The sequence below is a fragment of the Danio rerio genome, chromosome 4 (assembly GCF_049306965.1).
Source record: "Danio rerio strain Tuebingen ecotype United States chromosome 4, GRCz12tu, whole genome shotgun sequence".
Taxonomy (NCBI): Eukaryota; Metazoa; Chordata; class Actinopteri; order Cypriniformes; family Danionidae; genus Danio; species Danio rerio.
The window spans coordinates 62,116,037-62,138,221 of NC_133179.1; the positions used below are offsets into that span (position 1 = coordinate 62,116,037).

The following is a 22,185-nucleotide window of genomic DNA, read 5'->3' on the forward strand; positions in this document are numbered from 1 at the left end:
TGCTGTCTTTTTTTAGTCTCTGTGTGCAAAAACGTCTTGCTTCCTATTCAGCGTTGGCGCTGTGGCTTAGTTGGTCAAAGCGCCTGTCTAGTAAACAGGAGATCCTGGGTTCAAATCCCAGCAGTGCCTTATGTACAGGTTACACGTTTGCTTTTGTTAAGAGTAACGAGTGTTTACGCAGCGGGATGTTTAGCAGTCGGTTTCTTAACAAAACTCAAATCCTTAAGAACGCTGCTTGTTCAAGAGGGCTTTGGACGATGCCTTTATATAGCATAGTGTGGTAATGCAGAACCAATTGGACTTTAATATTTCAAGTCCAGACATTCCCACATGCAGCGCTACCGTTGTTAGTTTTTTTTTTTTTTTTTTTTGGAATTAAACATTTAGCCTGTATCAAGGTCGTTTGGCGCTGTGGCTTAGTTGGTCAAAGTGCCTGTCTAGTAAACAGGAGATCCTGGCTTTGAATTCCAGCAGTGCCTTGTCCGCAGTTGGCTGTTCTTTCATGGGCCAGAGAGTACTAAAAAGTGCTTTCTGTCCAACAGTTCTAGAGAAAGCAGAGCACTTAGGCTCTGTGGCGCAATGGATAGCGCATTGGACTTCTAGGCTGTGAGCTGAGCCATTCAAAGGTTGTGGGTTCGAGTCCCACCAGAGTCATAAGCTTTACTCTTTTTCTTCACTGACTTAAGGTGTGGTGCGTTTCTAACATTTTAGGCATCTGTCCATCCCGTTTTGCTTCTTTCTTTCATTGCGCAGTGCAGGCTCAGATACTAGGGGTACTCTACAATAAAGCCGATAACTTAATTGAGCTGTTTTAAATAAGGGAGATTAGAAAACGGTGTAGGGCCTAGTGGGCTTGAGGAATGACTCGTCGGCAACCTGTGGTTTTGGGGAAAAGTAACTGCCACCTATTGTTGAGATCACGCCTTTTGGATTTGTCGTACAAGAGCCTCTTTATGCATGTGCAAAGTAACTGAGTAGAAAGCACAGTAATTTTTGCTTCCCCCCCACTGTCTTAGATGAAACTGCGTTTGGAAGTATCGTATCCAGAGGTTTTTTCTTTTAGTGTTAAGACTAAGTTGGCCAGAGCACCTGTCTTGGGAACAGCAGGTGCTAGGTTCAAATCCAAACCGCACCTTTCCCTCAGATTATGGGAGAGTGGCTTTCTGATCTGAAACTCTTTCAATGGCCGATAGCATATGTTTGTCCTGATTTCCATTTTCCGAGCTGACTCTGGGTTTGGATGACATGGTCAGGCTTGAGACATGATCATCCAGACTCTAAAGGACCGCGTCCGGCTTGTCAGCATTTTCTGCATCCTGACATGCTGGTTTTTGTTGTGTATTATTTTTTCTTCTTCGATTTTTGTTATCGGGCAAATGTCTCTTACTGTAAATTTCTGTGGCGCTGTGGCTTAGCTGGTCAAAGCGCCTGTCTTGTAAACAGGAGATCGTGGGCTCAAGTCCCAGCAGCGCCTTAGTCCAGGTGGTGCGTGTGCTTGTTTTATAGAGCTCACCGGAATGAATTATAAAATTGTATAGCTTTGAGGCGTAATGAATAGTGCGACAAATAGAGTTAAACAACCTCTTTGCTTGCCATTTTAAGACTTGCTGTCTTTTTTTAGTCTCTGTGTGCAAAAACTTCTTGCCTCCTATTCAGCGTTGGCGCTGTGGCTTAGTTGGTCAAAGCGCCTGTCTAGTAAACAGGAGATCCTGGGTTCAAATCCCAGCAGTGCCTTATGTATAGGTTTCGTGTTTGCTTTTGTTAAGAGTAACGAGTGTTTACGCAGCGGGATGTTTAGCAGTCGGTTTCTTAACAAAACTCAAATCCTTAAGAACGCTGCTCGTTCAAGAGGGCTTTGGACGATGCCTTTATATAGCATAGTGTGGTAATGCCTAACCAATTGGACTTTAATAATTCAAGTCCAGACATTCCCACATGCAGCGCTACCGTTGTTAGTTTTTTTTTTTTTTTTTTTTGGGAATTAAACATTTAGCCTGTGTCAAGGTCGTTTGGCGCTGTGGCTTAGTTGGTCAAAGTGCCTGTCTAGTAAACAGGAGATCCTGGCTTTGAATTCCAGCAGTGCCTTGTCCGCAGTTGGCTGTTCTTTCATGGGCCAGAGAGTACTAAAAAGTGCTTTCTGTCCAACAGTTCTAGAGAAAGCAGAGCACTTAGGCTCTGTGGCGCAATGGATAGCGCATTGGACTTCTAGGCTGTGAGCTGAGCCATTCAAAGGTTGTGGGTTCGAGTCCCACCAGAATCACAAGCTTAACTCTTTTTCTTCACTGACTTAAGGTGTGGTGCGTTTCTAACATTTTAGGCATCTGTCCATCCCGTTTTGCTTCTTTCTTTCATTGCGCAGTGCAGGCTCAGATACTAGGGGTACTCTACAATAAAGCCGATAACTTAATTGAGCTGTTTTAAATAAGGGAGATTAGAAAACGGTGTAGGGCCTAGTGGGCTTGAGGAATGACTCGTCGGCAACCTGTGGTTTTGGGGAAAAGTAACTGCCACCTATTGTTGAGATCACGCCTTTTGGATTTGTCGTACAAGAGCCTCTTTATGCATGTGCAAAGTAACTGAGTAGAAAGCACAGTAATTTTTGCTCCCCCCCCACTGTCTTAGATGAAACTGCGTTTGGAAGTATCGTATCCAGAGGTTTTTTCTTTTAGTGTTAAGACTAAGTTGGCCAGAGCACCTGTCTTGGGAACAGCAGGTGCTAGGTTCAAATCCAAACTGCACCTTTCCCTCAGATTATGGGAGAGTGGCTTTCTGATCTGAAACTCTTTCAATGGCCGATAGCATATGTTTGTCCTGATTTCCATTTTCCGAGCTGACCCTGGGTTTGGATGACATGGTCAGGCTTGAGACATGATCATCCAGACTCTAAAGGACCGCGTCCGGCTTGTCAGCATTTTCTGCATCCTGACATGCTGGTTTTTGTTGTGTATTATTTTTTCTTCTTCGATTTTTGTTATCGGGCAAATGTCTCTTAATGTGAATTTCTGTGGCGCTGTGGCTTAGCTGGTCAAAGCGCCTGTCTTGTAAACAGGAGATCCTGGCCTCAAGTCCCAGCAGCGCCTTAGTCCAGGTGGTGCGTGTGCTTGTTTTATAGAGCTCACCGGAATGAATTATAAAATTGTATAGCTTTGAGGCGTAATGAATAGTGCGACAAATAGAGTTAAACAACCTCTTTGCTTGCCATTTTAAGACTTGCTGTCTTTTTTTAGTCTCTGTGTGCAAAAACGTCTTGCTTCCTATTCAGCGTTGGCGCTGTGGCTTAGTTGGTCAAAGCGCCTGTCTAGTAAACAGGAGATCCTGGGTTCAAATCCCAGCAGTGCCTTATGTACAGGTTACACGTTTGCTTTTGTTAAGAGTAACGAGTGTTTACGCAGCGGGATGTTTAGCAGTCGGTTTCTTAACAAAACTCAAATCCTTAAGAACGCTGCTTGTTCAAGAGGGCTTTGGACGATGCCTTTATATAGCATAGTGTGGTAATGCAGAACCAATTGGACTTTAATATTTCAAGTCCAGACATTCCCACATGCAGCGCTACCGTTGTTAGTTTTTTTTTTTTTTTTTTTTGGAATTAAACATTTAGCCTGTATCAAGGTCGTTTGGCGCTGTGGCTTAGTTGGTCAAAGTGCCTGTCTAGTAAACAGGAGATCCTGGCTTTGAATTCCAGCAGTGCCTTGTCCGCAGTTGGCTGTTCTTTCATGGGCCAGAGAGTACTAAAAAGTGCTTTCTGTCCAACAGTTCTAGAGAAAGCAGAGCACTTAGGCTCTGTGGCGCAATGGATAGCGCATTGGACTTCTAGGCTGTGAGCTGAGCCATTCAAAGGTTGTGGGTTCGAGTCCCACCAGAGTCATAAGCTTTACTCTTTTTCTTCACTGACTTAAGGTGTGGTGCGTTTCTAACATTTTAGGCATCTGTCCATCCCGTTTTGCTTCTTTCTTTCATTGCGCAGTGCAGGCTCAGATACTAGGGGTACTCTACAATAAAGCCGATAACTTAATTGAGCTGTTTTAAATAAGGGAGATTAGAAAACGGTGTAGGGCCTAGTGGGCTTGAGGAATGACTCGTCGGCAACCTGTGGTTTTGGGGAAAAGTAACTGCCACCTATTGTTGAGATCACGCCTTTTGGATTTGTCGTACAAGAGCCTCTTTATGCATGTGCAAAGTAACTGAGTAGAAAGCACAGTAATTTTTGCTTCCCCCCCACTGTCTTAGATGAAACTGCGTTTGGAAGTATCGTATCCAGAGGTTTTTTCTTTTAGTGTTAAGACTAAGTTGGCCAGAGCACCTGTCTTGGGAACAGCAGGTGCTAGGTTCAAATCCAAACTGCACCTTTCCCTCAGATTATGGGAGAGTGGCTTTCTGATCTGAAACTCTTTCAATGGCCGATAGCATATGTTTGTCCTGATTTCCATTTTCCGAGCTGACTCTGGGTTTGGATGACATGGTCAGGCTTGAGACATGATCATCCAGACTCTAAAGGACCGCGTCCGGCTTGTCAGCATTTTCTGCATCCTGACATGCTGGTTTTTGTTGTGTATTATTTTTTCTTCTTCGATTTTTGTTATCGGGCAAATGTCTCTTACTGTAAATTTCTGTGGCGCTGTGGCTTAGCTGGTCAAAGCGCCTGTCTTGTAAACAGGAGATCGTGGGCTCAAGTCCCAGCAGCGCCTTAGTCCAGGTGGTGCGTGTGCTTGTTTTATAGAGCTCACCGGAATGAATTATAAAATTGTATAGCTTTGAGGCGTAATGAATAGTGCGACAAATAGAGTTAAACAACCTCTTTGCTTGCCATTTTAAGACTTGCTGTCTTTTTTTAGTCTCTGTGTGCAAAAACTTCTTGCCTCCTATTCAGCGTTGGCGCTGTGGCTTAGTTGGTCAAAGCGCCTGTCTAGTAAACAGGAGATCCTGGGTTCAAATCCCAGCAGTGCCTTATGTATAGGTTTCGTGTTTGCTTTTGTTAAGAGTAACGAGTGTTTACGCAGCGGGATGTTTAGCAGTCGGTTTCTTAACAAAACTCAAATCCTTAAGAATGCTGCTCGTTCAAGAGGGCTTTGGACGATGCCTTTATATAGCATAGTGTGGTAATGCCTAACCAATTGGACTTTAATAATTCAAGTCCAGACATTCCCACATGCAGCGCTACCGTTGTTAGTTTTTTTTTTTTTTTTTTTTGGGAATTAAACATTTAGCCTGTGTCAAGGTCGTTTGCCGCTGTGGCTTAGTTGGTCAAAGTGCCTGTCTAGTAAACAGGAGATCCTGGCTTTGAATTCCAGCAGTGCCTTGTCCGCAGTTGGCTGTTCTTTCATGGGCCAGAGAGTACTAAAAAGTGCTTTCTGTCCAACAGTTCTAGAGAAAGCAGAGCACTTAGGCTCTGTGGCGCAATGGATAGCGCATTGGACTTCTAGGCTGTGAGCTGAGCCATTCAAAGGTTGTGGGTTCGAGTCCCACCAGAATCACAAGCTTAACTCTTTTTCTTCACTGACTTAAGGTGTGGTGCGTTTCTAACATTTTAGGCATCTGTCCATCCCGTTTTGCTTCTTTCTTTCATTGCGCAGTGCAGGCTCAGATACTAGGGGTACTCTACAATAAAGCCGATAACTTAATTGAGCTGTTTTAAATAAGGGAGATTAGAAAACGGTGTAGGGCCTAGTGGGCTTGAGGAATGACTCGTCGGCAACCTGTGGTTTTGGGGAAAAGTAACTGCCACCTATTGTTGAGATCACGCCTTTTGGATTTGTCGTACAAGAGCCTCTTTATGCATGTGCAAAGTAACTGAGTAGAAAGCACAGTAATTTTTGCTCCCCCCCCACTGTCTTAGATGAAACTGCGTTTGGAAGTATCGTATCCAGAGGTTTTTTCTTTTAGTGTTAAGACTAAGTTGGCCAGAGCACCTGTCTTGGGAACAGCAGGTGCTAGGTTCAAATCCAAACTGCACCTTTCCCTCAGATTATGGGAGAGTGGCTTTCTGATCTGAAACTCTTTCAATGGCCGATAGCATATGTTTGTCCTGATTTCCATTTTCCGAGCTGACCCTGGGTTTGGATGACATGGTCAGGCTTGAGACATGATCATCCAGACTCTAAAGGACCGCGTCCGGCTTGTCAGCATTTTCTGCATCCTGACATGCTGGTTTTTGTTGTGTATTATTTTTTCTTCTTCGATTTTTGTTATCGGGCAAATGTCTCTTAATGTGAATTTCTGTGGCGCTGTGGCTTAGCTGGTCAAAGCGCCTGTCTTGTAAACAGGAGATCCTGGCCTCAAGTCCCAGCAGCGCCTTAGTCCAGGTGGTGCGTGTGCTTGTTTTATAGAGCTCACCGGAATGAATTATAAAATTGTATAGCTTTGAGGCGTAATGAATAGTGCGACAAATAGAGTTAAACAACCTCTTTGCTTGCCATTTTAAGACTTGCTGTCTTTTTTTAGTCTCTGTGTGCAAAAACGTCTTGCTTCCTATTCAGCGTTGGCGCTGTGGCTTAGTTGGTCAAAGCGCCTGTCTAGTAAACAGGAGATCCTGGGTTCAAATCCCAGCAGTGCCTTATGTACAGGTTACACGTTTGCTTTTGTTAAGAGTAACGAGTGTTTACGCAGCGGGATGTTTAGCAGTCGGTTTCTTAACAAAACTCAAATCCTTAAGAACGCTGCTTGTTCAAGAGGGCTTTGGACGATGCCTTTATATAGCATAGTGTGGTAATGCAGAACCAATTGGACTTTAATATTTCAAGTCCAGACATTCCCACATGCAGCGCTACCGTTGTTAGTTTTTTTTTTTTTTTTTTTTGGAATTAAACATTTAGCCTGTATCAAGGTCGTTTGGCGCTGTGGCTTAGTTGGTCAAAGTGCCTGTCTAGTAAACAGGAGATCCTGGCTTTGAATTCCAGCAGTGCCTTGTCCGCAGTTGGCTGTTCTTTCATGGGCCAGAGAGTACTAAAAAGTGCTTTCTGTCCAACAGTTCTAGAGAAAGCAGAGCACTTAGGCTCTGTGGCGCAATGGATAGCGCATTGGACTTCTAGGCTGTGAGCTGAGCCATTCAAAGGTTGTGGGTTCGAGTCCCACCAGAGTCATAAGCTTTACTCTTTTTCTTCACTGACTTAAGGTGTGGTGCGTTTCTAACATTTTAGGCATCTGTCCATCCCGTTTTGCTTCTTTCTTTCATTGCGCAGTGCAGGCTCAGATACTAGGGGTACTCTACAATAAAGCCGATAACTTAATTGAGCTGTTTTAAATAAGGGAGATTAGAAAACGGTGTAGGGCCTAGTGGGCTTGAGGAATGACTCGTCGGCAACCTGTGGTTTTGGGGAAAAGTAACTGCCACCTATTGTTGAGATCACGCCTTTTGGATTTGTCGTACAAGAGCCTCTTTATGCATGTGCAAAGTAACTGAGTAGAAAGCACAGTAATTTTTGCTTCCCCCCCACTGTCTTAGATGAAACTGCGTTTGGAAGTATCGTATCCAGAGGTTTTTTCTTTTAGTGTTAAGACTAAGTTGGCCAGAGCACCTGTCTTGGGAACAGCAGGTGCTAGGTTCAAATCCAAACTGCACCTTTCCCTCAGATTATGGGAGAGTGGCTTTCTGATCTGAAACTCTTTCAATGGCCGATAGCATATGTTTGTCCTGATTTCCATTTTCCGAGCTGACTCTGGGTTTGGATGACATGGTCAGGCTTGAGACATGATCATCCAGACTCTAAAGGACCGCGTCCGGCTTGTCAGCATTTTCTGCATCCTGACATGCTGGTTTTTGTTGTGTATTATTTTTTCTTCTTCGATTTTTGTTATCGGGCAAATGTCTCTTACTGTAAATTTCTGTGGCGCTGTGGCTTAGCTGGTCAAAGCGCCTGTCTTGTAAACAGGAGATCGTGGGCTCAAGTCCCAGCAGCGCCTTAGTCCAGGTGGTGCGTGTGCTTGTTTTATAGAGCTCACCGGAATGAATTATAAAATTGTATAGCTTTGAGGCGTAATGAATAGTGCGACAAATAGAGTTAAACAACCTCTTTGCTTGCCATTTTAAGACTTGCTGTCTTTTTTTAGTCTCTGTGTGCAAAAACTTCTTGCCTCCTATTCAGCGTTGGCGCTGTGGCTTAGTTGGTCAAAGCGCCTGTCTAGTAAACAGGAGATCCTGGGTTCAAATCCCAGCAGTGCCTTATGTATAGGTTTCGTGTTTGCTTTTGTTAAGAGTAACGAGTGTTTACGCAGCGGGATGTTTAGCAGTCGGTTTCTTAACAAAACTCAAATCCTTAAGAATGCTGCTCGTTCAAGAGGGCTTTGGACGATGCCTTTATATAGCATAGTGTGGTAATGCCTAACCAATTGGACTTTAATAATTCAAGTCCAGACATTCCCACATGCAGCGCTACCGTTGTTAGTTTTTTTTTTTTTTTTTTTTGGGAATTAAACATTTAGCCTGTGTCAAGGTCGTTTGCCGCTGTGGCTTAGTTGGTCAAAGTGCCTGTCTAGTAAACAGGAGATCCTGGCTTTGAATTCCAGCAGTGCCTTGTCCGCAGTTGGCTGTTCTTTCATGGGCCAGAGAGTACTAAAAAGTGCTTTCTGTCCAACAGTTCTAGAGAAAGCAGAGCACTTAGGCTCTGTGGCGCAATGGATAGCGCATTGGACTTCTAGGCTGTGAGCTGAGCCATTCAAAGGTTGTGGGTTCGAGTCCCACCAGAATCACAAGCTTAACTCTTTTTCTTCACTGACTTAAGGTGTGGTGCGTTTCTAACATTTTAGGCATCTGTCCATCCCGTTTTGCTTCTTTCTTTCATTGCGCAGTGCAGGCTCAGATACTAGGGGTACTCTACAATAAAGCCGATAACTTAATTGAGCTGTTTTAAATAAGGGAGATTAGAAAACGGTGTAGGGCCTAGTGGGCTTGAGGAATGACTCGTCGGCAACCTGTGGTTTTGGGGAAAAGTAACTGCCACCTATTGTTGAGATCACGCCTTTTGGATTTGTCGTACAAGAGCCTCTTTATGCATGTGCAAAGTAACTGAGTAGAAAGCACAGTAATTTTTGCTCCCCCCCCACTGTCTTAGATGAAACTGCGTTTGGAAGTATCGTATCCAGAGGTTTTTTCTTTTAGTGTTAAGACTAAGTTGGCCAGAGCACCTGTCTTGGGAACAGCAGGTGCTAGGTTCAAATCCAAACTGCACCTTTCCCTCAGATTATGGGAGAGTGGCTTTCTGATCTGAAACTCTTTCAATGGCCGATAGCATATGTTTGTCCTGATTTCCATTTTCCGAGCTGACCCTGGGTTTGGATGACATGGTCAGGCTTGAGACATGATCATCCAGACTCTAAAGGACCGCGTCCGGCTTGTCAGCATTTTCTGCATCCTGACATGCTGGTTTTTGTTGTGTATTATTTTTTCTTCTTCGATTTTTGTTATCGGGCAAATGTCTCTTAATGTGAATTTCTGTGGCGCTGTGGCTTAGCTGGTCAAAGCGCCTGTCTTGTAAACAGGAGATCCTGGCCTCAAGTCCCAGCAGCGCCTTAGTCCAGGTGGTGCGTGTGCTTGTTTTATAGAGCTCACCGGAATGAATTATAAAATTGTATAGCTTTGAGGCGTAATGAATAGTGCGACAAATAGAGTTAAACAACCTCTTTGCTTGCCATTTTAAGACTTGCTGTCTTTTTTTAGTCTCTGTGTGCAAAAACGTCTTGCTTCCTATTCAGCGTTGGCGCTGTGGCTTAGTTGGTCAAAGCGCCTGTCTAGTAAACAGGAGATCCTGGGTTCAAATCCCAGCAGTGCCTTATGTACAGGTTACACGTTTGCTTTTGTTAAGAGTAACGAGTGTTTACGCAGCGGGATGTTTAGCAGTCGGTTTCTTAACAAAACTCAAATCCTTAAGAACGCTGCTTGTTCAAGAGGGCTTTGGACGATGCCTTTATATAGCATAGTGTGGTAATGCAGAACCAATTGGACTTTAATATTTCAAGTCCAGACATTCCCACATGCAGAGTTACCGTTGTTAGTTTTTTTTTTTTTTTTTTTTGGAATTAAACATTTAGCCTGTATCAAGGTCGTTTGGCGCTGTGGCTTAGTTGGTCAAAGTGCCTGTCTAGTAAACAGGAGATCCTGGCTTTGAATTCCAGCAGTGCCTTGTCCGCAGTTGGCTGTTCTTTCATGGGCCAGAGAGTACTAAAAAGTGCTTTCTGTCCAACAGTTCTAGAGAAAGCAGAGCACTTAGGCTCTGTGGCGCAATGGATAGCGCATTGGACTTCTAGGCTGTGAGCTGAGCCATTCAAAGGTTGTGGGTTCGAGTCCCACCAGAGTCATAAGCTTTACTCTTTTTCTTCACTGACTTAAGGTGTGGTGCGTTTCTAACATTTTAGGCATCTGTCCATCCCGTTTTGCTTCTTTCTTTCATTGCGCAGTGCAGGCTCAGATACTAGGGGTACTCTACAATAAAGCCGATAACTTAATTGAGCTGTTTTAAATAAGGGAGATTAGAAAACGGTGTAGGGCCTAGTGGGCTTGAGGAATGACTCGTCGGCAACCTGTGGTTTTGGGGAAAAGTAACTGCCACCTATTGTTGAGATCACGCCTTTTGGATTTGTCGTACAAGAGCCTCTTTATGCATGTGCAAAGTAACTGAGTAGAAAGCACAGTAATTTTTGCTTCCCCCCCACTGTCTTAGATGAAACTGCGTTTGGAAGTATCGTATCCAGAGGTTTTTTCTTTTAGTGTTAAGACTAAGTTGGCCAGAGCACCTGTCTTGGGAACAGCAGGTGCTAGGTTCAAATCCAAACTGCACCTTTCCCTCAGATTATGGGAGAGTGGCTTTCTGATCTGAAACTCTTTCAATGGCCGATAGCATATGTTTGTCCTGATTTCCATTTTCCGAGCTGACTCTGGGTTTGGATGACATGGTCAGGCTTGAGACATGATCATCCAGACTCTAAAGGACCGCGTCCGGCTTGTCAGCATTTTCTGCATCCTGACATGCTGGTTTTTGTTGTGTATTATTTTTTCTTCTTCGATTTTTGTTATCGGGCAAATGTCTCTTACTGTAAATTTCTGTGGCGCTGTGGCTTAGCTGGTCAAAGCGCCTGTCTTGTAAACAGGAGATCGTGGGCTCAAGTCCCAGCAGCGCCTTAGTCCAGGTGGTGCGTGTGCTTGTTTTATAGAGCTCACCGGAATGAATTATAAAATTGTATAGCTTTGAGGCGTAATGAATAGTGCGACAAATAGAGTTAAACAACCTCTTTGCTTGCCATTTTAAGACTTGCTGTCTTTTTTTAGTCTCTGTGTGCAAAAACTTCTTGCCTCCTATTCAGCGTTGGCGCTGTGGCTTAGTTGGTCAAAGCGCCTGTCTAGTAAACAGGAGATCCTGGGTTCAAATCCCAGCAGTGCCTTATGTATAGGTTTCGTGTTTGCTTTTGTTAAGAGTAACGAGTGTTTACGCAGCGGGATGTTTAGCAGTCGGTTTCTTAACAAAACTCAAATCCTTAAGAATGCTGCTCGTTCAAGAGGGCTTTGGACGATGCCTTTATATAGCATAGTGTGGTAATGCCTAACCAATTGGACTTTAATAATTCAAGTCCAGACATTCCCACATGCAGCGCTACCGTTGTTAGTTTTTTTTTTTTTTTTTTTTGGGAATTAAACATTTAGCCTGTGTCAAGGTCGTTTGCCGCTGTGGCTTAGTTGGTCAAAGTGCCTGTCTAGTAAACAGGAGATCCTGGCTTTGAATTCCAGCAGTGCCTTGTCCGCAGTTGGCTGTTCTTTCATGGGCCAGAGAGTACTAAAAAGTGCTTTCTGTCCAACAGTTCTAGAGAAAGCAGAGCACTTAGGCTCTGTGGCGCAATGGATAGCGCATTGGACTTCTAGGCTGTGAGCTGAGCCATTCAAAGGTTGTGGGTTCGAGTCCCACCAGAATCACAAGCTTAACTCTTTTTCTTCACTGACTTAAGGTGTGGTGCGTTTCTAACATTTTAGGCATCTGTCCATCCCGTTTTGCTTCTTTCTTTCATTGCGCAGTGCAGGCTCAGATACTAGGGGTACTCTACAATAAAGCCGATAACTTAATTGAGCTGTTTTAAATAAGGGAGATTAGAAAACGGTGTAGGGCCTAGTGGGCTTGAGGAATGACTCGTCGGCAACCTGTGGTTTTGGGGAAAAGTAACTGCCACCTATTGTTGAGATCACGCCTTTTGGATTTGTCGTACAAGAGCCTCTTTATGCATGTGCAAAGTAACTGAGTAGAAAGCACAGTAATTTTTGCTCCCCCCCCACTGTCTTAGATGAAACTGCGTTTGGAAGTATCGTATCCAGAGGTTTTTTCTTTTAGTGTTAAGACTAAGTTGGCCAGAGCACCTGTCTTGGGAACAGCAGGTGCTAGGTTCAAATCCAAACTGCACCTTTCCCTCAGATTATGGGAGAGTGGCTTTCTGATCTGAAACTCTTTCAATGGCCGATAGCATATGTTTGTCCTGATTTCCATTTTCCGAGCTGACCCTGGGTTTGGATGACATGGTCAGGCTTGAGACATGATCATCCAGACTCTAAAGGACCGCGTCCGGCTTGTCAGCATTTTCTGCATCCTGACATGCTGGTTTTTGTTGTGTATTATTTTTTCTTCTTCGATTTTTGTTATCGGGCAAATGTCTCTTAATGTGAATTTCTGTGGCGCTGTGGCTTAGCTGGTCAAAGCGCCTGTCTTGTAAACAGGAGATCCTGGCCTCAAGTCCCAGCAGCGCCTTAGTCCAGGTGGTGCGTGTGCTTGTTTTATAGAGCTCACCGGAATGAATTATAAAATTGTATAGCTTTGAGGCGTAATGAATAGTGCGACAAATAGAGTTAAACAACCTCTTTGCTTGCCATTTTAAGACTTGCTGTCTTTTTTTAGTCTCTGTGTGCAAAAACGTCTTGCTTCCTATTCAGCGTTGGCGCTGTGGCTTAGTTGGTCAAAGCGCCTGTCTAGTAAACAGGAGATCCTGGGTTCAAATCCCAGCAGTGCCTTATGTACAGGTTACACGTTTGCTTTTGTTAAGAGTAACGAGTGTTTACGCAGCGGGATGTTTAGCAGTCGGTTTCTTAACAAAACTCAAATCCTTAAGAACGCTGCTTGTTCAAGAGGGCTTTGGACGATGCCTTTATATAGCATAGTGTGGTAATGCAGAACCAATTGGACTTTAATATTTCAAGTCCAGACATTCCCACATGCAGAGTTACCGTTGTTAGTTTTTTTTTTTTTTTTTTTGGGAATTAAACATTTAGCCTGTGTCAAGGTCGTTTGGCGCTGTGGCTTAGTTGGTCAAAGTGCCTGTCTAGTAAACAGGAGATCCTGGCTTTGAATTCCAGCAGTGCCTTGTCCGCAGTTGGCTGTTCTTTCATGGGCCAGAGAGTACTAAAAAGTGCTTTCTGTCCAACAGTTCTAGAGAAAGCAGAGCACTTAGGCTCTGTGGTGCAACGGATAGCGCATTGGACTTCTAGGCTGTGAGCTGAGCCATTCAAAGGTTGTGGGTTCGAGTCCCACCAGAGTTGCAAGCTTTGCTCTTTCTCTTCACTGACTTAAGGTGTGGTACGTTTCTAACATTTTAGGCATCTGTCCATCCCGTTTTGCTTCTTTCTTTCATTGCGCAGTGCAGGCTCAGATACTTGGGGTACTCTACAATTAAGCCGATGACTTAATTGAGCTGTTTTAAATAAGGGAGATTAGAAAATGGTGTAGGGCCTAGTGGGCTTGAGGAATGACTCGTCGGCAACCTGTGGTTTTGGGGAAAAGTAACTGCCACCTATTGTTGAGATCACGCCTTTTGGATTTGTCGTACAAGAGCCTCTTTATGCATGTGCAAAGTAACTGAGTAGAAAGCACAGTAAATTTTGCTTCCCCCCCACTGTCTTATATGAAACTGCATTTGGAAGTATCGTATCTAGAGGTTTTTTCTTTTAGTGTTAAGACTAAGTTGGCCAGAGCACCTGTCTTGGGAACAGCAGGTGCTAGGTTCAAATCCAAACTGCACCTTTCCCTCAGATTATGGGAGAGTGGCTTTCTGATCTGAAACTCTTTCAATGGCCGATAGCATATGTTTGTCCTGATTTCCATTTTCCGAGCTGACTCTGGGTTTGGATGACATGGTCAGGCTTGAGACATGATCATCCAGACTCTAAAAGACCGCGTCCGGCTTGTCAGCATTTGCTGCATCCTGACATGCTGGTTTTTGTTGTGTATTATTTTTTCTTCTTCGATTTTTGTTATCGGGCAAATGTCTCTTACTGTGAATTTCTGTGGCGCTGTGGCTTAGCTGGTCAAAGCGCCTGTCTTGTAAACAGGAGATCCTGGGCTCAAATCCCAGCAGTGCCTTAGTCCAGGTGGTGCATGTGCTTGTTTTATAGAGCTCACCGGAATGAATTATAAAATTGTATAGCTTTGAGGCGTAATGAATAGTGCGACAAATAGAGTTAAACAACCTCTTTGCTTGCCATTTTAAGACTTGCTGTCTTTTTTTGGTCTCTGTGTGCAAAAACGTCTTGCCTCCTATTCAGCGTTGGCGCTGTGGCTTAGTTGGTCAAAGCGCCTGTCTAGTAAACAGGAGATCCTGGGTTCAAATCCCAGCAGTGCCTAATGTACAGGTTTTGTGTTTGCTTTTGTAAGAGTAACGAGTGTTTACGCAGCGGGATGTTTAGCAGTCGGTTTCTTAACAACCCTCAAATCCTTAAGAACGCTGCTCGTTCAAGAGGGCTTTGGACGATGGCTTTATATAGCATAGTGTGGTAATGCCTAACCAATTGGACTTTAATATTTCAAGTCCAGACATTCCCACATGCAGCGCTACCTTTGTTAGTTTTTTTTTTTTCTTTTGGAATTAAACATTTAGTCTGTGTCAAGGTCGTTTGGTGCTGTGGCTTAGTTGGTCAAAGTGCCTGTCTAGTAAACAGGAGATCCTGGCTTTGAATTCCAGCAGTGCCTTGTCTGCAGTTGGCTGTTCTTTCATGGGCCAGAGAGTACTGAAAAGTGCTTTCTGTCCAACAGTTCTAGAGGAAGCAGAGCACTTAGGCTCTGTGGCGCAATGGATAGCGCATTGGACTTCTAGGCTGTGAGGTGAGCCATCCAAAGGTTGTGGGTTCGAGTCCCACAAGAGTCGCAAGCATTGCTTTTTATCTTCACTGACTTAAGGTGTGGTGCGTTTCTAACATTTTAGGCATCTGTCCATCCCGTTTTGCTTCTTTCTTTCATTGCGCAGTGCAGGCTCAGATATTAGGGGTACTCTACAATAAAGCCGATGACTTAATTGAGCTGTTTTAAATAAGGGAGATTAGAAAACGGTGTAGGGCCTAGTGGGCTTGAGGAATGACTCGTCGGCAACCTGTGGTTTTGGGGAAAAGTAACTGCCACCTACTTCCCCCCCACTGTCTTAGATGAAACTGCGTTTGGAAGTATCGTATCCAGAGGTTTTTTCTTTTAGTTTTAAGACTAAGTTGGCCAGAGCACCTGTCTTGGGAACAGCAGGTGCTAGGTTCAAATCCAAACTGCACCTTTCCCTCAGATTATGGGAGAGTGGCTTTCTTTTTTTTTTTTTTTAACACTTTTATTGTTTCAGAAAGGTGTGATACATTCTTACTGTATTAGTAACCAAATACCAATCAAAGAACTCCCGCCCCATCCCGAAGTTCAAAATAAAAATTAAAAATTAAAAAAAGAAAGGAATAGAATAAAAAAATAGCATTCTCATGCGAGGAAAGAAATACAAAACCAAATAAATAGAAAATAAAGATTAATCAAAATAAACTTAAAGTTAAAAATAAAAAGGGCAATTTTGTTACAAATTAAAAATATATAAAAAATAAATACCATTAAAAAATTGACATTTCAACATATACATTCCAGTGAAAGTATATTAAAGTTAGTCATTACAAACACAGTGTATTTTAACAGTCACATTGTTTGGGATTACTAAACAGTCAGTGCACTGTTATTTAAAAATGAAGGAAGAAGTCCCAAATCTTGTAGAATATGTTCATTTTTTGTTTGATTGAATAAGTCAACCTTTCCATTGCTATACAGGAAGACATTTCCTTAATCCAGAGTGACAAAGATGGAGCATGAGTACTTTTCCAGTGAATGGCAATCAGGCGCTTCGCATGTAATAGACACAGATTTATAAACTTCTGTTCATATGACTTCAGCGATAAGGCAGGTGGGAAAAGACCAAGGATACAGATTTTAGGGCAAACAGGGATTTCTTTACCAATAGTTTTAGAGATTACACCAATTATTTCTTTCCAAAAGAATTGCAAGTGCTCACATTGCCAAACACAATAGAACAGTGTGCCCTTGTAAGTCAAACATTTTCCACAAATGTCCAGAATATTTCTATTAAATTTATTTAACATTTCTGGTGTTATATATGTTCTCATTACCCAATTATATTGGATTAATTTAAAACGGGTATTGATTGATGTTTGCGCTTGAAGACAACTTTCTTCCCATTCATTTTCTGTAATATCTATTTGAAAGTCTTCAATCCAAGCCAGTCTTTTATGATTTGTAGATTCTTTGGAAGCATTAACAAATTTGCTATATAGTGTAGAAATTTTGTATTTGGCACTGGGATCTTTAACTGCAATTTCTTCTAAACTACTTAGGGTCGGACACTGATATGAATGATTTTTAGATCTTATAAAATTACGGATCTGAAGATACTTAAAAAAATGAGACTGAGGAATTTTATATCTTTCCTTTAAGGTTTCAAAGGACATCAATATATTATCTTCATAAACATCTGATATCTTTTGCAAGCCTTTCTGGAACCACAGCTTAAAACCCTTGTCTGATTTCCCTGGTACGAATAATGCATTACCCCAAATGGGAGAGAATTTAGAAAGTACCGGGGTTTCTCCCAGCTCAACCTGTGACTCATGCCATGATAAAATAGTGGCTCTCACAAATGGGTTAGATGTATTTTGTTTGAGTTTCTTTAAAGAATCAGAGTATAAATATGTGTCAAGACTCAAATTGCCTGTACATTTTTTTTCAATCTGTATCCATGGAATGCTAGGTGAGCCAGCAAACCAATAACATGCAGATCTTAGCTGAGCTGCCTTAAAATACCAAAAAAGATTAGGGAGTCGCAGCCCGCCTCGTTCATAAGGAAGATACATGAGTAATAAGCGAAGCCTTGAGCGTCTATTATTCCAAATAAAATAATAAATGCCTTTTTCATATTTGAGAAAAAGGAAGGAGGAGGGGTCAGGGGGATTGACTGAAACAAATATAGAAATTTAGGGAGAATATTCATTTTAATGGTATTCACCCTTCCAATAGTGAGAGGAAGAGACATCCATCTGTTCAAACTTTCGTTTACCTGAGTTATCAGAGGAGTATAATTGGCTGAGATAAGATTTTTTTACTTGTGGAGTAACTTTGATTCCCAAATATCCAAATCCGTCTACAGAAGTTTCATAAGGGTGTTGTATTACTGGATTTTGTCTCTCCTGTTCATTAAGAAAGAGGATAGATGACTTTGAATAGTTAACTTTGTAACCTGAAAATTTTCCAAATTTATTAATCCAGTGGTTCTCAAACTGTGGTACGTGTACCAATAGTGGTACGCAGGCTTCCTTCTAGTGGTACGCGGAGATATCAAATGTGTCATACAGTATTTATATGCTCCATATATTTCAAAATTTATCAAAAATGATTTATATATCAATATGACATATAATAATATTTATTATATAACATGTAGCCTATATTTCTGATGTCCAGGCAACATTTCCAGGTGTTCATGAATTGGCTACTATATATACTGTATTAATACTTTACATTTCAGTATAGCAATTTTCTTTTTACTTTTTACGAACATTAACCTACCATTTTTAACTTTTTAAAAGCACATTTTAATTTTAAATGTTGACATTTTTAGTTAGTTTTTTTTTTTTTTTTTTTTTTTTTTTACATATAAGCACAGTACACTACAGTGTTAACGTTCAGACTATTTATAATGTTTAAAATGGCTGACAATAATAAATATTCTTAATAATAGGAATTAATCTGCCAAATTTTAGAACTGTGCAGAGCTGTAGCTGCTTTACTAGGCTTACTACGCCACTGTATTTTAATATTGCTCATTATGGTGGTACTTGGAGAGACACATTTTTTTCTGAGGTGGTACTTGATGAAAAAAATTTGAGAACCACTGTATTAATCAATTTGTTAAGATTTGGTATTGAATCTTTAAGTTATGTTAAAAATAAAACAATTTCGTCTGCGTAGAGAGATATCCGATGCTCTACACCTGCAATTTCAATTCCCTTTATAGATGGGTGAGTTCTAAATGCTATTGCCAAAGGTTCCAAAGTCATTACAAATAATAAAGGAGAAAGTGGACAGCCTTGACGTGTGCCACGATATAGATTAAATGGTTTGGAGATTAAGTTATTGGTAATTACTTCTGCAGTTGGACTTTGATACAAGGTCTTCACCCACTGGCAAAAATTCTGTCCACATCCAAAACGGCTGAGTATGTCAAATAAATAGGACCATTCGACTCTGTCAAATGCTTTTTCTGCATCTAACGATAAAATACCTGTATCTTTAGAGCCATCCATCTCATGAACGATATTTAGTACTCGCCTGATGTTATGAAAGGCCTGTCTGTTTCGAACAAAGCCATTTTGGTCCATTCCTATTAGGGACGGTAGATGAGCTTCCAATCGAAGGGCTAAAATCTTGGCTATAATTTTGGCATCGGAGTTCATTAGCGAAATTGGCCTATATGATTCACATCTGTCTAAGGGTTTATGGGGTTTAGGAATGAGTGTTATTAATGCAGCTCTTAGAGTAGGAGGAAGACAGCCCTCCAACATTGACTCTTCATACATTTCTAACAAAGGAACTGCTAATTTATCTTTAAAGGCTTTATATATATCAATTGGTATCCCGTCTCGTCCAGCTGTTTTACCACTTTTCATATTCACAATAGCATTTAAAATTTCTCTAGTAGTTAGAGGTTCCTCCAGTTCTTTTTTGGCTTCAATGCTTATAAAGGGAATAAAAAGATCATCTAAAAATAAAGTTTGGTCCATGCTGCATTCTGATGATTCTGTATTGTATAGCATTTGGAAGAATTTGGAAAAAGTTTCATTAATCTCATCTGGGTCTGAAGTCAGATTACCAGCTGTTGTATAAATATTATGTATAGCTTTACTTGATTTTAATTGTTTTATCTGCCAAGACAAAAGTCTACTTGCCTTTTCTCCATACTCATAAAATGTTTGTTTAAGACGGATTAAACTGGCTTCAGCTTTTGTTGCAGATATTTTATTATATTTTGCTCTTAGAATAAGCAGTTCCTGTTTAAGTATGTTGGAATTTGACAAATCTGAATATATATCTTCTTCTAATTTCCGAATTCTTTCTTCTAAATTTTGTAATTCCATTTTCCTTTTTCTAATGACAGAGCATGTGTAGCTTATCATTTGGCCCCTTATATAAGCCTTAAAGGCTTCCCATCTTATAGATGCAGATGTTTCTTTCAGATTAGTTTTAAAAAATAAATCAATTTGAGTACCAATGAACTCTATAAATTTTGGATCATGAAGCCATCTTGGATGAAATCTCCATCTACAAGGCCCTTTTATAATTTTTGAAACATTATATACAAGTTTTACTGGACCATGGTCTGAAATTACAATAGACTCATAGGAGCAGTCAACAATTTGATGGAATAAATTATTGGAGATTAAAAAATAGTCTATTCGTGAATATGATTTTAATGATGAACTATAACATGAATATTCAGTTTTGTTTGGATATTTTCTCCTCCATGGATCACATAAATCAAGTTCCTCTATAAAACTATTACGTTTTTTCCTACTTTGTGTGTGAGCCATCTCTTTACTATTGCATCAATCTAAATGTGGGTTTAATGTCACATTAAAATCTCCTCCTATAATTAAATAGCCAGGTTGAGAGGCCAAGATTAAGAACAAGTTCTCAAAAAATTCTGGACTGTCAGAGTTGGGTCCATACACATTTACAAGGGTAATATTATTATCTATAAGAAAGCCTTGAACAATTAAATATCTGCCGAATTTATCTGCAATCACCTTTGACACTTTAAATGGAATGGCTTTGTGTATCAGAATTAATACACCCCTTGAGTTAGATGCATATGAAGCAGAGATTACTTCACCTGGCCATCTTCTACGTACTTTTAGTAATTCGTTAGACAGAAGATGGGTTTCTTGTAGAAATACAATAGATGCTTTAAATGTTTTAAGTCTAGTCATGACTTGTTTTAAATTTGAAAGTTTACCCAACCCCCTAACATTCCAGGATATAAATGTTAACTGAGATTCACTTGACATACTTAGGAATATTACATGTCCATAATCATAATGCAAAAATTTTATAAAAGAAATAAATACAAAAAAAAAGAAAAAAAAATGCCCATTAAAGAAAAAGAAAAAAGAAAAGAAAAAAAAAACAGGGGGAAAAAAGGGAAAAGAAAACCCTTAACAAACCGGCGTTTACCCCATTTGAACAGAACCAGCCGGTATCTATCTCTTTCCCATCATATTGCAAAGATTCTTCAACAGGCCTGGATGGTCGTATTACTAGGAACACATCCTTGGCTAGCAATAAAAGAGTCATTAGACATTGCCCTACCCACAGACAACCTAATGAAATGGAACATCAAGAATAATCAAACATTTTCTTCAAACAATCATTGAACTGACTTGCATTTAAATATAGGCCTATTTGTTTTTAACCGGCCATTATACAGTAGGTGAATAATTGTCACGTTACGTGTTCGCGGTTAATTACCTTGATTTATGATAATAGCTTTGAAAAATAAAACAGTTGAACATTCAGCCAACTATTTGAAATTTGTCTTTACTCTCCTGATGTTTCCCCGAATTCTTCAATACACTTCTGTACATCCTCTGGCGTCTCACAGATCCTCCACTGGCCCTTATGCATGAAGCTCAGTTTGGCAGGATACATAAATCTGTAAGGAATGTTCAGTACCTGGAGTCGTTTCTTCACATCATCGAATTGCTTTCGTTGTTTCCTCACCGCTACCGAGAAGTCCGGGAAAAACATCTCCTTGTTCTCCTGAAATTTCACAATTCCCATCTCTTTGGCAGCCTGTATCACTCTCTGTCGGTCACGAAAGTTGAGGAATTTCATGATCAGTATTCGCGGGTATTGCTGAGGCTTTGCCTGGAGCCTGCCGATTCTGTGCGCTCTTTCAATAATCACTGGACTCGGGAAAGTAGATGCTCCAAACACATCAGTAAGCCACTTTTCTAGAAAGTTTGCTGCGTCCGTCCCTTCCGCTTTTTCGGGTAGGTTGACTAGCCGGAGATTGCAACGGCGATTACGGTTTTCTAAGTCATCCAGGTCCGCGCTGAGTGTTACAACTCGGCTTTCCAGAGTTTTCACAGTTTTTTGTAGCTTATCCACATTATCCTCGGTATCACTAATTCGATGTTCAGCCTCTGCTAATCTGCCACCAAATTTGGAGATTTCATTTTTAATTCCTTGAATAGCATTCAGAACGCCTTCAAATTGAGATGTGAAAAAGTGTTTCATGTCTGTGAGAGCCTTCATTACATCGTTTTCCTGTTGTTGTTTGTTGTAGCTTCACTTGTTAGCTTGGCGCTACCATTAGCTTCGTCACCGTCAGGACTTTCCTCTGGATTCTTCCTTGTATTTCTTCGATTTGCCATGGTGAAGCAATTTTTTTTTGTGACCGCAGTTGAACTCGGAAACTATTTCGTCAGTTTAATATCTAAAAGTTTCTTAAAGTTTAAATTCTGGCCGTCTGTGGTAAGAGCGTTGAGTTGCACGTCTGTCTAGCTCGTCGCCATTTTGGAACCCCCTCGTATTATTGCTTTTTTTAAAAAGTCACATATTGTGCATTTCTATTATACACAATTTGTACTAAAGCGTTTTAAAAAGTTCATATAAATAAGTTTTCTCTTTGCACCACCAGGTGGCAGTCTTTGTACTTTCATTTCGAGGGTGCAGTTTGCATACGTTTTATGAATATGTATAACTTAATTTATTTTATTAATGACTATAACTTTATATATATAGTTAAAAATATATGTACCATTTTCCCAAGTGTATATAACTACTACTGTAAGAAAATATCAGAATTCGGTACATACTTTCTGTATTATCTTTGCTTGAACTAAGCCGATCTAATCCTGTTTAT

At 41.1% G+C, this 22,185-nt stretch overlaps 29 non-coding genes across 29 annotated transcripts; all 29 read left to right on the plus strand.

Moving 5' to 3' along the window:
• The first annotated feature begins 55 nt into the window (after positions 1-55).
• Positions 56-129, plus strand: trnat-agu (transfer RNA threonine (anticodon AGU)). The gene has a single exon. It is a non-coding gene; the product is annotated as a tRNA-Thr (tRNA).
• Positions 130-565: 436 nt separating this feature from the next.
• On the plus strand, positions 566-654 carry trnar-ucu (transfer RNA arginine (anticodon UCU)). Its single transcript is given in 2 exon segments — positions 566-602; positions 619-654. It is a non-coding gene; the product is annotated as a tRNA-Arg (tRNA).
• Positions 655-1,400: 746 nt separating this feature from the next.
• trnat-ugu (transfer RNA threonine (anticodon UGU)) lies at positions 1,401-1,474 on the plus strand. The gene has a single exon. It is a non-coding gene; the product is annotated as a tRNA-Thr (tRNA).
• Positions 1,475-1,660: 186 nt separating this feature from the next.
• On the plus strand, positions 1,661-1,734 carry trnat-agu (transfer RNA threonine (anticodon AGU)). The gene has a single exon. It is a non-coding gene; the product is annotated as a tRNA-Thr (tRNA).
• A 437-nt stretch (positions 1,735-2,171) lies between these two features.
• trnar-ucu (transfer RNA arginine (anticodon UCU)) lies at positions 2,172-2,260 on the plus strand. Its single transcript is given in 2 exon segments — positions 2,172-2,208; positions 2,225-2,260. It is a non-coding gene; the product is annotated as a tRNA-Arg (tRNA).
• Positions 2,261-3,006: 746 nt separating this feature from the next.
• Positions 3,007-3,080, plus strand: trnat-ugu (transfer RNA threonine (anticodon UGU)). The gene has a single exon. It is a non-coding gene; the product is annotated as a tRNA-Thr (tRNA).
• Positions 3,081-3,266: 186 nt separating this feature from the next.
• trnat-agu (transfer RNA threonine (anticodon AGU)) lies at positions 3,267-3,340 on the plus strand. The gene has a single exon. It is a non-coding gene; the product is annotated as a tRNA-Thr (tRNA).
• Positions 3,341-3,776: 436 nt separating this feature from the next.
• Positions 3,777-3,865, plus strand: trnar-ucu (transfer RNA arginine (anticodon UCU)). Its single transcript is given in 2 exon segments — positions 3,777-3,813; positions 3,830-3,865. It is a non-coding gene; the product is annotated as a tRNA-Arg (tRNA).
• A 746-nt stretch (positions 3,866-4,611) lies between these two features.
• Positions 4,612-4,685, plus strand: trnat-ugu (transfer RNA threonine (anticodon UGU)). Its single transcript has one exon. It is a non-coding gene; the product is annotated as a tRNA-Thr (tRNA).
• A 186-nt stretch (positions 4,686-4,871) lies between these two features.
• Positions 4,872-4,945, plus strand: trnat-agu (transfer RNA threonine (anticodon AGU)). Its single transcript has one exon. It is a non-coding gene; the product is annotated as a tRNA-Thr (tRNA).
• Positions 4,946-5,382: 437 nt separating this feature from the next.
• trnar-ucu (transfer RNA arginine (anticodon UCU)) lies at positions 5,383-5,471 on the plus strand. The gene is given in 2 exon segments: positions 5,383-5,419; positions 5,436-5,471. It is a non-coding gene; the product is annotated as a tRNA-Arg (tRNA).
• Positions 5,472-6,217: 746 nt separating this feature from the next.
• trnat-ugu (transfer RNA threonine (anticodon UGU)) lies at positions 6,218-6,291 on the plus strand. Its single transcript has one exon. It is a non-coding gene; the product is annotated as a tRNA-Thr (tRNA).
• Positions 6,292-6,477: 186 nt separating this feature from the next.
• On the plus strand, positions 6,478-6,551 carry trnat-agu (transfer RNA threonine (anticodon AGU)). Its single transcript has one exon. It is a non-coding gene; the product is annotated as a tRNA-Thr (tRNA).
• Positions 6,552-6,987: 436 nt separating this feature from the next.
• On the plus strand, positions 6,988-7,076 carry trnar-ucu (transfer RNA arginine (anticodon UCU)). The gene is given in 2 exon segments: positions 6,988-7,024; positions 7,041-7,076. It is a non-coding gene; the product is annotated as a tRNA-Arg (tRNA).
• A 746-nt stretch (positions 7,077-7,822) lies between these two features.
• Positions 7,823-7,896, plus strand: trnat-ugu (transfer RNA threonine (anticodon UGU)). The gene has a single exon. It is a non-coding gene; the product is annotated as a tRNA-Thr (tRNA).
• Positions 7,897-8,082: 186 nt separating this feature from the next.
• On the plus strand, positions 8,083-8,156 carry trnat-agu (transfer RNA threonine (anticodon AGU)). Its single transcript has one exon. It is a non-coding gene; the product is annotated as a tRNA-Thr (tRNA).
• Positions 8,157-8,593: 437 nt separating this feature from the next.
• Positions 8,594-8,682, plus strand: trnar-ucu (transfer RNA arginine (anticodon UCU)). Its single transcript is given in 2 exon segments — positions 8,594-8,630; positions 8,647-8,682. It is a non-coding gene; the product is annotated as a tRNA-Arg (tRNA).
• A 746-nt stretch (positions 8,683-9,428) lies between these two features.
• trnat-ugu (transfer RNA threonine (anticodon UGU)) lies at positions 9,429-9,502 on the plus strand. The gene has a single exon. It is a non-coding gene; the product is annotated as a tRNA-Thr (tRNA).
• Positions 9,503-9,688: 186 nt separating this feature from the next.
• Positions 9,689-9,762, plus strand: trnat-agu (transfer RNA threonine (anticodon AGU)). The gene has a single exon. It is a non-coding gene; the product is annotated as a tRNA-Thr (tRNA).
• Positions 9,763-10,198: 436 nt separating this feature from the next.
• trnar-ucu (transfer RNA arginine (anticodon UCU)) lies at positions 10,199-10,287 on the plus strand. Its single transcript is given in 2 exon segments — positions 10,199-10,235; positions 10,252-10,287. It is a non-coding gene; the product is annotated as a tRNA-Arg (tRNA).
• Positions 10,288-11,033: 746 nt separating this feature from the next.
• Positions 11,034-11,107, plus strand: trnat-ugu (transfer RNA threonine (anticodon UGU)). Its single transcript has one exon. It is a non-coding gene; the product is annotated as a tRNA-Thr (tRNA).
• A 186-nt stretch (positions 11,108-11,293) lies between these two features.
• trnat-agu (transfer RNA threonine (anticodon AGU)) lies at positions 11,294-11,367 on the plus strand. The gene has a single exon. It is a non-coding gene; the product is annotated as a tRNA-Thr (tRNA).
• Positions 11,368-11,804: 437 nt separating this feature from the next.
• On the plus strand, positions 11,805-11,893 carry trnar-ucu (transfer RNA arginine (anticodon UCU)). Its single transcript is given in 2 exon segments — positions 11,805-11,841; positions 11,858-11,893. It is a non-coding gene; the product is annotated as a tRNA-Arg (tRNA).
• Positions 11,894-12,639: 746 nt separating this feature from the next.
• trnat-ugu (transfer RNA threonine (anticodon UGU)) lies at positions 12,640-12,713 on the plus strand. Its single transcript has one exon. It is a non-coding gene; the product is annotated as a tRNA-Thr (tRNA).
• A 186-nt stretch (positions 12,714-12,899) lies between these two features.
• trnat-agu (transfer RNA threonine (anticodon AGU)) lies at positions 12,900-12,973 on the plus strand. The gene has a single exon. It is a non-coding gene; the product is annotated as a tRNA-Thr (tRNA).
• A 436-nt stretch (positions 12,974-13,409) lies between these two features.
• Positions 13,410-13,498, plus strand: trnar-ucu (transfer RNA arginine (anticodon UCU)). Its single transcript is given in 2 exon segments — positions 13,410-13,446; positions 13,463-13,498. It is a non-coding gene; the product is annotated as a tRNA-Arg (tRNA).
• Positions 13,499-14,244: 746 nt separating this feature from the next.
• Positions 14,245-14,318, plus strand: trnat-ugu (transfer RNA threonine (anticodon UGU)). Its single transcript has one exon. It is a non-coding gene; the product is annotated as a tRNA-Thr (tRNA).
• A 186-nt stretch (positions 14,319-14,504) lies between these two features.
• On the plus strand, positions 14,505-14,578 carry trnat-agu (transfer RNA threonine (anticodon AGU)). Its single transcript has one exon. It is a non-coding gene; the product is annotated as a tRNA-Thr (tRNA).
• Positions 14,579-15,010: 432 nt separating this feature from the next.
• On the plus strand, positions 15,011-15,099 carry trnar-ucu (transfer RNA arginine (anticodon UCU)). The gene is given in 2 exon segments: positions 15,011-15,047; positions 15,064-15,099. It is a non-coding gene; the product is annotated as a tRNA-Arg (tRNA).
• Positions 15,100-22,185: the final 7,086 nt, after the last annotated feature.